Here is a 15,110-nt window from a genome sequence, read left to right as displayed (position 1 = left end):
AAGATGGCAATAGTCATCGCAGTACAAATAGAGAATTGCTAAAATAGATACATTTTGGTAATATAGAAAATACAATGCATTCTTACTTCTAAGCCAACCCTAAATTCTAAGACTAGACCACTATTTCTTTTTTTTCTATTTTCTTGCTGCCATCAAAGATAAAATACTTTTTAACACTTGTAAGTGTGAATAAAATCCTGAGTTACCAAGATTTTTCACAAAGTTATTCATCCATTAATTCATCAAACATTTACTTAGAGCCTATTTTGGGACAAGTACTATGTTATGTGCTGACCCACAAAAAAAAAAAAAAGGAACAAGGTGTAGTCCGTTTTCTCAAGGAACAAAGAACTCCTTAGCTGCCAGGGCTCTTAATCTCTCTCTCTCTTTTTTAAGGAAACAGGTCAGTTTTCCCTATATTGGCCAGTCTGGCTTCAAACTCCTGAGCTCAAGGGATCCTCCCACCTCGTTTTACACACACATATTATTCATTCTGTGTTTTGATCATGTTTGTGTATAATCAAACAACTGTTGGTTTTATTTAGCAATTGGGCAGATATTGATGATGGCGAGTCTAGATCTGGACGTACAAACGTCCAAGGAGTTTGAAAACATATTATTTAGTAGATAGCGTTTTAAGATTTGAGCAACTTCACATAACCTTATACTTTCTGAGTTATGAAAATACCCTAGGATCTTATGAGACAAACATTGGCTGAAATTGATTAATGGCTGGCTTCTTCAGACCGGCCGAGGGCTCAAGTTTGCTTGGTGCCCACCTGGCCCTGTCCATTTATTTCCTTTGCCTGCTTGGGTTCTGGACACATTGGATCTGTGTCTCTGATCTAGATGATGCACTTGCATAGAACTAAGTATGAAGTATGGTTTCCTAAAATATTCTTGAGCAATGATGGCCTGTATCGTTTAAAATTTTTTCTCATAAAAATCAAGCAACTGGATATTTTTAGATGTAATAGTATGTAACTCAAGTTTTACATGTCAACAACTCTGTTGAAATGAGCCTATTAAGAAGAAAATCCATCATAATTTCTGTGTTCATATTTCGGATTCCAACCACACCATTCAAAGTTATCACTCCAAGGTACTTACCTGAGGCAGACATTCTCATCCTTTCTAAAGAGTTTTTAAAAAATCTTGTTTCATGGGTTGTATGTGAATTTTCTTAGACCTGTTCTGCTTATTCCACTCTCAGACCCTCTCCCTAAGGGACAGCAAAGTATCACGTGTTAAGTCAATCTCTTACTTGTGCATCCAGAGTCGTTTTGCCTTAAAAATTGGCTTCTCTTTAGTTGTTTAGGAATATCATGGATAAACAATTAATATACACGTGATTTTCTTATTTAGAAACTAAGTGCAATGTTTTCAGTATATTTTATCATGTAGTCATTGTAACAGACTATGGTGTTGTTATCCCCATTTTAAAAATGTAGAAAAAATTAAAGAGGCTAGATGGGTTGTCCAAGATTAAAGTGGTTAAGTTAGAATTTGAGCCCAGTTCTGTTTGACTTCAAGGCCCTTAATATTTCTTTCACCTATGCGGTCTTTTTCACTCTGCTTATGAAAAGTCTAACAGTATGCCAAATCAATAAGGGAATAAATAAGGATTAGTTTCAACTATCTTGATGGTAAAATTGCTAATAATTATTGGAGTGTAAAAACAATAATGACATGATTATACTTTTGGATAAAAGCATTTTTATGTCCTAGAATTTTGTGCTTATCAAAATGAAAAGTAACTTTTGAATCTAAATTATTTTTTAAATCTCTCCCAAAATATGTAAAGATATAAAGATATAAAGATCTAAATTCTGTTCTTAAGCTGCCTCATGAGACCATGGAAATTTGCCCACGTATTGTTGTAAAAATAACTTTCAACAACTTTATTTTCTGATTACTCATCGTTATTGCATTTAAAGATGGCTTTTATGCAGGTTTCCATTTATTCACTATTATAAAAACTACCCAGAGCAAAGAAGTGTCCATAAATGTTTCAGAAGGTACGTAAAAACTAGGCAAACATTCTTATTCTTTACTGACTCTTAATTTAATAATGTTGATATTTAAATTTAGTTTCTCTTTAAACAGCTAATCTTTTTTAAAATTACATTTTATCTTGGGAGCTTATTGTGGCTCATTTGATTAACTATTTAAATGGCAAAAGTGAAAAAAAAAAAACCTAGTATATAAAACTGTGAGTTTGCACACTTTTTTTTTTTTTTGACATCTCCAGACATACAGCAGACTCTTGCTGGCCAAAGATGTCGCCAACATTTGCCCACCAAATTTCTCCCCAGAGCATGGCAATAGAAATTTCAGAAAAACACTAAGCTGAGTAGACCAAAGGCTGATACTTCCAATTTAGTTTAGTTTGAAGAGCAGCAAAGTCACTCTCTTCCAATTCCTTTTAATTGACTACCAGGGTAGCAAACATTTTTCAAGTTAGAGTAGCTTGAAAAGAATGGCTCGCTAATTCATAAGAACTTCTTAAAACCTGCACATGCCTCAAATACTGCAATGCATACTTTAATTTAATCTTGCTGGATTTTGTCTTGGGGTCTGATTATGGACAGAATAAACCAAGAAGGTTTTCATAGTTTGTGTGTGTGTCTGTGTATGTGTGTATGTGTTTTTCACATAAAAGTTGACTTCTAAAATAGGACTATCTAAACAAGTGCTATTTCCCTTAAAAAATTTTTATTTTACCCTGGTTTAATCATGAAAACAAAACAACAATAGACAAACCTAGACTGAGGGACATTTTACAAGATGCTTGGCCAGTACATCTCAAGACTATCAATGTTATGAAAAAGAGGAGAGACTCAGAAGCTGTCATAGATCAGTGGAGACTGGAAAGACATGACAGTTAAATGAAGTGTGTTACCCTAAATGGGTCATGGGGCAGAAAGAGGAGATTATTATTAAAGCTGCTATGTTCAAGCAAAGTCTGGAGTTTAATTATTAGCAATGTGCCAATGTTAGTTTCTGAGTTTTGAAAATGTGTAATGGTAATGTAAGATGTTAACAAGGAGGAAACTAGATGTCAGGCATATGGAAACTGTGCAATCTTTGTAACTTTTCTGTAAATTCGAAAGTATTCCAAAATAAAAAGTTCATTTAAAAAAAAATCTCATCTTAGTGTTTTAGGAATAAATTCAGGGAATAATTATAGATATTATAGCCCCATTTCACTTACATTTTCCATATCAAATATTTGATGTGATTGGGCTGACATATAATAAAAATTACAGACCAGGATCCGTTAGTTTATAAATATATGTAATATTCATCCTTTTTTTTGAGAAAAGTTAATAATTACTGAATATCTTTGTCTGACATTACAAATTTTCTAGTTACAATTTGTCTGTATAATATTATGTCTTAGATAAATTTTATAATACTTTATTGAAACTTAAGTGTTTTGAAATTCTTGGGAAGGGAAACAGTAAATGCTGAAAGTGTGGTCTGAGGCCTTAACATCTGGTCTTGTCACTTGATCACTATTTTTTTTTTGGTAAAGTTTCATTGCCATCCTCCTACCTCCCAGATTTTCTGAATACTCTCTTTATTCTAGTTGGATTTTCATTACACTGAAAAGTAGTTGGCAAAATGGAAGGCCACTCTTGAAGTTTTATTGTATTGGCAGTAACATCAACAAGCACATAACATGCATTCCTCTGCAGATTTCATATTTGACAGTTTCTCTTTTGTGAATGTATCCTATTGTATAATGTAATCTATGTTACATGATTTCCTTTTTAAACAAAATAGTCACAACAGTCTCACTGTTCTCTCAGTGTAATTTTCATACATACATGCATTTTGAGTTATAATAAAAATATATATGCATTTTGTAGAGATAAACAATGTGTAGAATTGCTTCTTTGTAGCATTTTAGGCTATAATCTAACAATCTTTGAATTTCCAATCGATCAAGAGAGGCGTATCAATTTGAACTCTGATTTAAAACTATGTGTTTACACTTTGGGAGGATTGCCTGAGCTCAGGGGTTCAAGACCAGCCTGGGCAACTTGGTTGACCTCATCTCCACAATAAATCAAAAAATTAGCCGGGCATGGTGTCGCATGCCTGTAGTTCCGGTTACTCGGAAGGCTGAGGTGGAAGAATCACTTGAGCCCAGCAGGTCGAGATTGCTGTGACCGTGAGCGTGCCAATGCACTCCAGCCTGGGGCGACAGAGTGAGACTCCAACTCAAAAAACAAAAACGAAACAAACAAAAAAAACCCCTATAAGTTAAAGATACAGAAGTAATAGACTCTATTCCTGCTCTCAAGAAGCTCAAGTTGAATTTAAAAACTGTTGTGAGAGAAAACAGTTATGAGGGCACAGAGGGGAGTCATTTGGCCTAGACATGGAGTAAAATGGAAAACTTCCTGGGGAGATAAAGTGAAATTTCTGAAAGAGATTAGAAGTGAACAGGCAGAAAAGGGAGCGGGGTGTTCCGGGCAGTTGAAGCTTAGGTGGAAAGCCACAAAAGTGTGAGAGAATTCGAGGAACTGCAAGGGTTTCATGATGAAGTGTGTTCTGTAAAGGAGATGGGGAAGGCTTTTATCTCCCACTATGCCCATGCAGGTGGTGAGGATCCCTGCTGGGTTTAAGGAAAAGTTTTTTGTTTGCTATTGAAGACTTAATTTTTTTAGAGTGATTTAACAAAAGGGGGGATAATAAGGATATCCCATATACCCCCATCCTCACACATGCCTAGACTCTCCATTATCAAGATCCTCAACCAGAAGGTACATTTGTTACGATTCATGACCCTACATTGACGTAACATGTTTGCCCAGAGGCCACAGTTGACATTAGGGTTCATTCTAGGTGTTGCACGTTCTGTGGGTTTGGACAAATGTATAATGAGATGTGTCCATTATTACAGTAGCATATGGAGTATTCTGTGTAGTGGTATTTCACTGTTTTGTAAATTTGCTTTTCCCTGATGTCATATGAGGTAGAACACCTTTTCATGTGCTAGCTTGTCATTTGTGTGCCTTCTTTGGTGATGTCTGTTTAGGTCTTTGGCCCATTACTTAATCAACTTGTTTATTTTCTCATTGTTGAGTTTTAAGAGTTCTTTGTATATTTTGGATAACAGTCCTTTATCAGATGTGTCTTTTGCAAATATTTTCTCCTAGTCTGAGAATTATCTTTTCATTCTGTTGACAGTGTCTTTCACGGAGTAGAAGTTTTCAATTTTACTAGTAAGTCCAACTTACTGGTTCTTTCTTTTACTGACAATACCTCTGATCTTCTGGTGTCATCTCTAAAAAGTCATTGCCATACTCAAGATCACCAAGGTTTTCTCCTCTGTTATCTTCTGGAAATTACATAATTTTGCATTTTAAATGGACATCTATGATCTATTTTGAGTTAATTTTTGTCCACGTTTGAAGGTCTGTGTCTAGATTTATTTATTTATTTAGTATGTGGATAGCCAGTTGTTTTGGTGCCATTTGTTGAAAAGACTGTCTTTTCTCCATTACATTGCATCTTTGGCAAAGATCAATTGACTCTATGTTAGTCTATTTCTGGGCTCTGTATTCTGCTCAATTGATCTATTTTTTCACCAATATCACCAATATCACAGTGCCGTAATTACTGTAGCTTCATGGTTATTCTTAAAGTAGAGAATAGTGGGTCCTCCAACTGTGTTCTTTTCTTCAGTATTGTGTTGGCTATTATGAATTCCACTCGTTGGGGTTTATAATTGTTTTAATACATTGCTGAATTCAATTTGCTACTGCCATTTTGATCAGGATTTTTGTGTTCATGTTCATGAGAATTATAAGTCTATTTTTTTTTCTTATAATTTTTGTCTGGTTTTATTCAGTATTAAGGTAAGGTTGGCATGATAAAATTAGAGTGGAAGTATTCCCCCTGCTATTTTATTTTGAAAGAGATTGTAGGGAATTGGCATAATTTTTTCCTTAAATGTTTGGTAGAATTCACCAGTAAACCCACCTGGGCCTGATGCTTTCTGTTTTTTAAGGTTATTCATTTTTATTCAGTTTATTTAATAGATTGTGGGTCTATTTAAATTGTCTTTATTTTTGTGGGAGTGTTGGTTGATTGTGTCTGTCAGGGAACTGGTCTATTTCATCTGCGTTATCAAATTTGTGGGCATAGAGTTATTTGGTTGTCCTTTTAATGTGGGATCTGTTATACTTTTAATGTGGGACCTGTAGCAATGTCCTTTCTTTCATTTCTTATGTTATTAATTTGTTTTCTCATGTAGCCTGGCTGGAGGCTTATGCACTTTATTAATCTTTTTAAAAAAACCAGCTTTTGGTTTCATTGATTTTCTTTATTGACTTCCTATTGATTTCTGCTCTAATTTTCACTATTTCTTTTCTTCTGGTTACTTTGGATGTGATTTGCTCTTTTCCCCCCTAGTTTTCTAAGGTGGAAGCTTGGGTAATTGCTTATAGATATTCATTCTTTTCTAATATATGCATTCAATGTTATAAATTTTCCTTTCAGCACTGCTTTTGCTGCATCCCACGCATTTTGATAAGTTGTGCTTTCATTTTTATTTAGTTCAAAGTACTTTAACTTCTATTGAGACTTTGTCTTTGACTCATGCGTTACTATAAGTGTGTTGTTTAGTATCCATGCACTTTGAAACTTTCCAGTTATAGTTCTGCTATTGATTTCCCGTTTAATTCCACTGCAGTCTGAGAGCAGACATGGTATGATTTTGTTCTTTTAAATTTGTTAAGGTGTGTTTTATGATGCAGAATGTTTGTCTCTTTTGTAAAGTGTCCCAAGTAAAGTTGAGGAAAACGTGTATTCTGCTGTCATAGGATGAAGTAATCTATAGATATCAATGATATATAATTGACTGATGATGTTGTTGAATTCACCCACAACTTTACTGATTTTCTGCCTGCTGAATCTGTTCATTTCTAGCAGAGAGGTGTTGAAGTCCTCAAACCATCAAGCATAATCACAGATTTATCTAGTTTTCCTTGCAAATCTTTTAATTTTTGCCTCACGTATTTTTATGCTCTCTTGTTAGGTGCATACATGTCTTTGTCATTATGTAATGCACCTCTTTATTAGTTATTCCTGATTGCTTTCTCTTTTGTTTGTTTGTTTTTGGTCAGAGTCTCTGTTTGTCACCCAGGCTGTGGTACAGAGACATGATCATGGCTTACCACAGTCTCAACCTCCTGGACTCAGGCAATCCTTCTGCCTCAGTCTCCCAACTAGCTAGGACCATAGATGCATGCCACCATACCTGGCTAATTTTTTGATATTTATTTGTTTATCTATTTATTGAGTTGAAGTCTCACTATGTTGCCCAGGCTGCTCTTGAACTCTTAACCTCAAGTGATCCTCCTGCCTCAGCCTCCCAAAGTGCTGGAATTATTGGCAGAAGCCACCATACCCAGCTTCCTGATCACTTTTCTTGCTCTGAAATTTGCTTTCTATGAAATTAATATAGCTATTCCTATTTTTTTATTAGGCAGAATTCTAAATTGGTGGATTTTTTTTGTCATTTTCAACACTAAATATTTCACTGTATTATTTTTTTCTTGTTTAATTTCTGCGAAAATGTTGGACTTAATTCTCATTTTCACCCCTGGGCAAATCAGGTTGTAATACTGGTTAGCACAAACAGTATTATAATTATATACGTTATTTTAGGTGTTTTTTTCCTCTGGTTTCTTTCAGGGTTTTTTTTTTTAATCTTTGATTTTCTGTAGTTTAGAAATGATGTGCTTGGTGTAGAGGTTTTTCTCAGCATTTATCCTGCTTTGTGTTCTATGAGCTTTTTGAATCTGTGGTTTGCTGTCTGACATTAATTTGGGGAAAAATTCTCTGTCATTATTGTTTCAAATATTTCTTCAGTTTCTTTTCCTTTCTCTTCTCTATCTGGTATTCCCATTATGTGTATATCCCAAAGGTCTTAGATATTGTATTATGTTTTTAATTTTTGTCTAGTTTTTTTTCTTTTTTTTCAGTTTTGGAGTTTTCTATTGCTATAACCTCAAGCTCAGAGTTTCTTTCTTCATCCAGTGTACAAATAAGCCAAATAAAAGCCCTTCTTTATTTCCATTGCAATGTTTTTGAGCTCTAGCATTTCTTTTGGTTCTTTCTTAGGATTGTCATATCTCTCTCTGCTTACACTGCCCATCTGTTCTTATATGCTATCTACATTATTCATTAGAGCCCATAGCGCATATGTGTGTGTATGTGTGTGTATATATGTGTGTGTATGTGTGTACATTATATATATATTCCCTATCTAATAATTCTAACATCCCTTTCACATACATTATACATAGTAATTGTATCCAAACTAGGCTTGGCTTACCTTCTCCACATTTTTTTAAAGAATTTAGTCATATGTTGGTATAAAGCCATTGATGCCTAAATACTCAGCCTAGTCCCGATTATCTCTTATTGGACAAATTTGCCAAGGTTCTGGTATCTGAAATTAGATAACAGGTCCACTTAGTAAAAAGCTGTGGCTAAGAAAGTCTTTTTATTCATTTTAGAAAAAAATACCTACTAAGACAAGCTTTTGAATTACTAATATGTGTGATCTCTCTGAGAATACTGAAACAACTCCATGCAAAATGATTTTTATTTTTCCACAAAATACCTTTGACTTTCACTGTCTGGGTAAATCAGTTTGTAACACTGGTTATACATTATAATTATATACATTATTTTAGTGTGTGTAACACATATACATAAATACACCTACTCAATTTTTATGACAAAAATTTTATTAGGTTAATACTGTTATTATCCCCAGAATTTAGGCAGAAAGAGATAAAGTAACTTTCACAGGAATGATTTCCTTAATTGATAAAGTAAGACTCTCAACCAATTAAGAAAAGCAGACTATTAACGCTAAGTTAAAGCAGCTAAGGTTGAGAGCTGAAGAAAAGACAGGACATTACCTCTAAGAGGAGACTCTGCCTTAACTCCAGCAATTCCCTACCTTAATAGTGAACCGTCCTGTCCTTTGAGCAACCTGTTTCACCAAAGCACTTCTGGCTATCCTGCTGAGACTTTCCTAGGTACTATCTATCAGATTTCAGTTTTTTAAAAAAATACATTTTAATAATTTAAGACTGTTAAAGGAAAGAATGAGCCTTGATAAGGCAACATTATTCCTGTTTTGGAAGGCATTTGGGCAGAGTAGCAAGAAACTGTAGGAAACTAGAAATAAACATACCAATAAAGGAATAGTAAGTAACACAGTCACTGCACTCCTTTCCGTTTTCCTTATTCTGATCAGAAATTGCAGAGCTATGTAAAGTTTAATAACGTGCAAATAAAGGGTAAGTTTAAATCAAACTGTGATTGATGACAATTAAAGGATTAGAAAGGCAATACAATAGAGGGCATCTTCTGTTTGCTGCCCAGGATCTGTTTCTTCTCCTGGCAATAATACTCCAAATTTACGTTAGGAAACCACTTTTCCCTCATTCTCAAGCCTGTGAATTGTGTGGGATTAGCTGTACTTGTCACTCCCAAGTGTGCCCATTAGGCTTATCCCTTCCCTTTGGCAAATTATTGGGTTGTGATGATGCCATCAACAAGGTGAAAAAGGTTGGGCTTTCTGGGGAAGAGATGTGCTCTCCCTTAACTGAATTGATTGTTAAAATATGTGCCTGAAGATGTCAGAGCTTGACAGTGGAACCAATCCCACAGATGTATGCATCTGGGGACATCATTAAGCGATGAATCCCTCCACTTTATATAGACTTTTTAATGATGAAACCAATAAACTTTTCTTTTTTCACCAGTTGATGTTTTCCTGTCATTCTGCTCTAAAAGATCTTGGTATAGAAATATGTCACACTTTGTTTAGAAGTTTATTGCATTTTGTCAACAAATATGCAGTGTGTGTCAGGCTGTGTTCAAAGAGCTGGGATTAAAGTATGGTATAAGATCGACAGGACTTTATTCTCAAGATGTTTGCATTCTTTGGGAAAAGACAGTGTAGAAAGTAAAGAAACGAAGTTTTGCATAGATGAGATAATTTAAGAATAAGTTAACTGCTATAAAGAAAACCAATAGGGTGACATGATAAAGGTAATGCTGAAGAAGATGCTTAAGATACTGTAGTTTAGAGAAGGCCCCTTTCTGAGGATGTGGCTTCTGAGTTGAGACACAAAAAAATGGGTGAGGGGAAAACCAGCTATGGAAATATTTTGAGTCAGATGACACAACAATGTCAAAATTCTTCAGCATAAAAGAACTTTGAATATACTGAAAAAATAATGAAAATCAGTATTAGGATAATGAGGGAAAAAGAGAAAATATGTGACTGGAGAGGTGATATGGTCTACCTCTCCTGTAGACAAACCATACCCTTTATTTTAACTCAGATGGATTCCTACTTCATTTGCATGTTAATTATTCAACTAATATTTTATATGTCAGACTCGGTGACAGATACAGCAAATAAAGGAATGAATAACTCAGTATTCCAGAAAATCTCATTATATTTTAACGTTCTTTTCACTCACAGCTTCTAGAATCTCATGATCATCCCCAGTTCTGTGGCAGCTTCTCAGTGCTATAAGCTTGAAGTTCATCTCCTCACATTTATTGCCAACTCAACCAAGGACTATCATTCTTATCTTGTATCCCATTGCATATTTTGTGTGACCTTCTTGCATCTACAGATGAGCTCCCCACTTTCTAGGTTGGAAGCAGTTTTTAATGCTAACCATTATCCACTATCAATTAGCACAAATGTCATCAAATTTGATATATCCTTCATTGTCACAATTGGATGAGCACATGCATATTTGTTAATATAATTTTAGTATGCATATCTTTTTAAGATTGTCTCAAGCTTACAACAATAAATTTGGGGATTTTCTACAGAATCTAAAGACTTTGCTAATGATGTTAATAAAGATTATATGTTTGAGGTTTTTCTGTAAATTTTCTTAAGAAACTTAAAGCCAGACTGTCAAATAACTAGACAAATTTGCACACACACATATCTGTCATTTAAATTAGGGACCCAGGCAAAGTAGCCATACATTCTTATCAGTCTGCTAGAAAATATTTTATATAATGATGAAACCAATAAACTTTTCTTTTTTTGCCAGTTGATGTTTTCCTGTCAATCTACCCTAAAAGATCTTGATAGAGAGTATAGCAGGACATCAATATTAAAGATAAGCAAGATAATTTTTATGCTTCTGCTGGTAAATATTTATCAATAGTTATTTTTTGCAAGGCAGTATAGCAAGATAATTGGTATAGGACTTCTCAACAGACAAAATTTTGTAATTATAAAAATAGTATTTGAAGGGAAAATGAGAGCCATCATGAGATAGTTCCAAATATTGAAAATGATTGAAAGCTTGGATATAACAAAGTTCATTTTATTCAATAATTCAGAATGCTAAGACAAGTATTTCACATCAACCTTAGCCATTGCCCAACTGGGCCAATTAATATCAAATTCAGCTAACTTCACCTTACTTTCCCTCATTTATTATTCTTAGAAAATGTCATCATGGGCCGGGCTCGGTGGCTTATCCCAGCACTTTGGGAGGCCGAAGTGAGTGGATTGCCTGAGCCCATGAGTTCGAGACCCACCCGAGCAACTGGCAAGACCTCATCTCTACAATAAATCAAAAAATTAGCCAGGTGTGGTAGCACATGCCTGTAGTTCTGGCTACTTGGAAGGCTGAGGTGGAAGGATCGCCAGAGCCCAGTAGGTTGAGGCTGCGGTGGCCGGGAGCATGCCATTGCACTCCAGTATGGGCGACAGAGTAAGATTCCAACTCAAAAAAAAAAAAAAAGTCGTCATGTAGCAATATGTGTATACATACAAATATGAATTTTATACTTATGTAGCTATATAAATTTAATAAATAATTCTTTTATTTAGATGTCATCTTGTTTATTCTTTATTCTAATAGAATAGCATGAGAAAATGAGGGGCACATCATGAACACATACTTCATAATGAAAAATTGTGATGTTCAAAAGAAATAAACACGTAACTCTCCTGAAGATATAATTAAGCACAGAATATAGCATATGCATTCAACTATGCTTATTGTAAAATATAAAGTTTGATGTGTACTAAATTTGCTTAAGCCTAAAAACTGTGTCAAAATAGGAAGAAAGACAAAAATAAACTATTTGTGCTACCTCATCGCATGACCTACCAGTCATACATGAACTTTGTCTCCATAATAAAACACCTCCACTGTGACCTGGTTGGGGGTGAGGAGACAGGAAGAGAAAGAACTTGGTGGTATAAAACTACTTACTAAGCTACTTTTGAGCTAATGCAATCTATTTTCTTTGTGACAAGCTTGTTACTCTCCCCACATAACTCTATTTTGATTGCAGCATCATTTAAGTTAAAATAATCCATCACCATGTTACTGTAAACAAAAGTCAGAAAAAAACTTGAAAATATGCATTTTACATGCTAAGTTTTCTAGTGATTCAATTTCTTTTTTAAAAAGCCTATAGGCTAACATATGGTAAAATGTTCATATTTTAAAAACATAGTACAGTGAGTTTTGATGAAAGCATACACCATGGCCACAATCACGCAATCATGAACATTTTTGTGACCAAAAAGCTTATTTGTGGTTCTTCCCAGCCAACACTGACTTCCCCTTGAAACTGGGTTATCACTGAGTTTCACATAAATACAATCATATGCCATACTGATATTTTTGTTCAGCATAATATTTTTTAGATTAATCTATGTTGCTGAAATATCAGTAGTTTGTTTCATTTACTGCTGTGCAGTATTCCATTGCATAAGTACACAATAATTTTTTTAAATAATATATCTTGGCGAAATCTCATCTCTACAATAAATCAAAAAATTAGCCAGGCATGGTAGCACAAGCCTGTAGTTCCAGCTACTTGGAAGGCTGAGGCGGAAGGATCACTGGAGCCCAGCAGGTCGAAGCTGCGGTGGCCGGGAGTGGCCACTGCATTCCAGTCTGGGCGACAGAGTGAGACTCCAACTCAATAATAATAATAATAATAATAACAATAATATATCTTTTGATAGAAATTAATTATTTCTAGTTTTTGGCCATTATGGATAATGCAGTTATGAACACTTATAAACAAGTATTTGTGCAAACGTGTGTTAACTTTTCTCTTGGGTAAATAATTAGAAATGGAATTGCTAACTATTATGTTTAACACTACAAAGGACTACTTAACTGTGTTGAATTTATTATATTAAACTCACACTAGCAATATAGGAAAGTTAAGTTGTTCCATCTCTTCGTCAACATGTCTTTGTCATTAAAATAATACTTGATTTTAATTTCAGCCATTCTAATGGATATGTGCTAATATTTCAATGTGATTTTAATTATAATTTCAGTGATGAATAATGATGTTGAATACTTTTTCTAGTGCTTATTGACCATCTATCTTCTCATGAAATATCTGTTAAATATATTTTTGTTAGGTTACTCATATTTTAATTGTTGTATGAGTTTTTTTAATAAATTCTTAATTGTATGAGTTCTTAATAAATTCTGGATATGTCATTTTCAGATTAAAATTTAGTGGTTTGGAAATATTTTCTCTGCCTATACTCACACAACCTCCCAAGGATGAAACAAGAAGGAATTGAGAAACTAAATAGACCAATAACAACACAGGAAATTGACTCTGTCATAAGAAAACTACCTACAAAAACAGCCCTGAACCAGATGGCTTTCCAGGAAAATTCTACAAAACGTATTAGGAGTAACTGATAGTAATCCTATTGAAAGAAAGTATTCCAGGCAATCAAGAAAGACAGAACTCTCCCCAGATCATTTTATGACGCTAACATGATGTTGATACCCTAATCGAGTAAAGATCCAACAAAGAAAGAGAACTGCAGGTCAGTTTCCCTGATGAACATAGATGTAAAAATTCTCAACAAGATTCTAGCAAATCAGATCCAACAATATATCCCAATAATCATTCACCATGACCAAGTAGTCTTCATACCCAGGATGCAGGACCAGTTATAAGACTGTAAATGTAATTAAATACATCAACAGATGTAAAAACAAGAGCCATATGATCCTATTATTAAATACAGAAGAGGTTTTTGATAAAATCCAGCATCCTTTTTTGATAAAAATTCTGGAACACATAGGCGCAGAGGGAACATACCTCAAAATAGTAAGAGCCATCTATGATAAGCCAACAGTCAACATGTTACTAAATGGACAGAAATTGGAAGCATTTCCTCTGAAAACTGGAACAGAACAAGGCCGTCCACTCTCACCCCCCTGTTTAACATAGTGTTGGAAGTCCTAGCTAGAGCAATCAGACAAGAAGGAAATCAGGGGTATCCAAACAGGAAAAGAGGAAGTTAAGTGATCCCTCTTTGCTGATGATATGATCTTATACCTTGAAAATCCAAGAGATTCTGTCAAAAGCCTCCTTGCACTGATAAAGGACTTTGCAAAGTCTCAGGGAACAAAATCAATATGCAAAATACAGTTGCATTCTTATACACCAACAGCAAACAGGCAGAGAACCAAATAAAAAGCACAATCTCATTCACAATAGTTACAAAAAAAGTGAAATATCTTGGTATCTTCCTAATCAGAGAGATGAAAGACCTTTACTACAAAAACTATAAAACACCGCTCAGAGAAATCTAAGAAGACACAAATAAATGGGAAACTATCCCAAGCTCATGGATGGGAAGAATTAACATTGTTAAGATGTTCATCCTACCAAAGTTAATCTACAGATTTTGCACACTACCCGTTAAATTACCAACATCATTCTACTAAGACCTGGGAATGACAATACAGAGATTCATATGGAAACATAAAAGACCATGAACAGCCAAAACAATCCTTAGCAAAAGAAACAAAGCAGAATATAGACTCTGCTATAAGACCACAATAATCAAAACAGCCTGGCATTGGTACAAGAATAGGTATAAAGACCAAGGGAACATGATAGAGATTCTGGAAGCAAATCTCAATTTCTCAACCAACTTATCTTCAACGAAGTCTCCACAAAAAAAACCACTGGAAAGAAAGAACCTATTCAGTAAATGGTACTGGGAAAATTGACCACATTCAGAA

This window comes from Carlito syrichta, unplaced genomic scaffold (assembly GCF_000164805.1).
Source record: "Carlito syrichta isolate Samal-C Ts95f unplaced genomic scaffold, Tarsius_syrichta-2.0.1 Scaffold313082, whole genome shotgun sequence".
Lineage (NCBI taxonomy): Eukaryota > Metazoa > Chordata > Mammalia > Primates > Tarsiidae > Carlito > Carlito syrichta.
The sequence above is the reverse complement of the archived record's forward strand: the minus strand, read 5'-3'. Positions refer to the sequence as shown.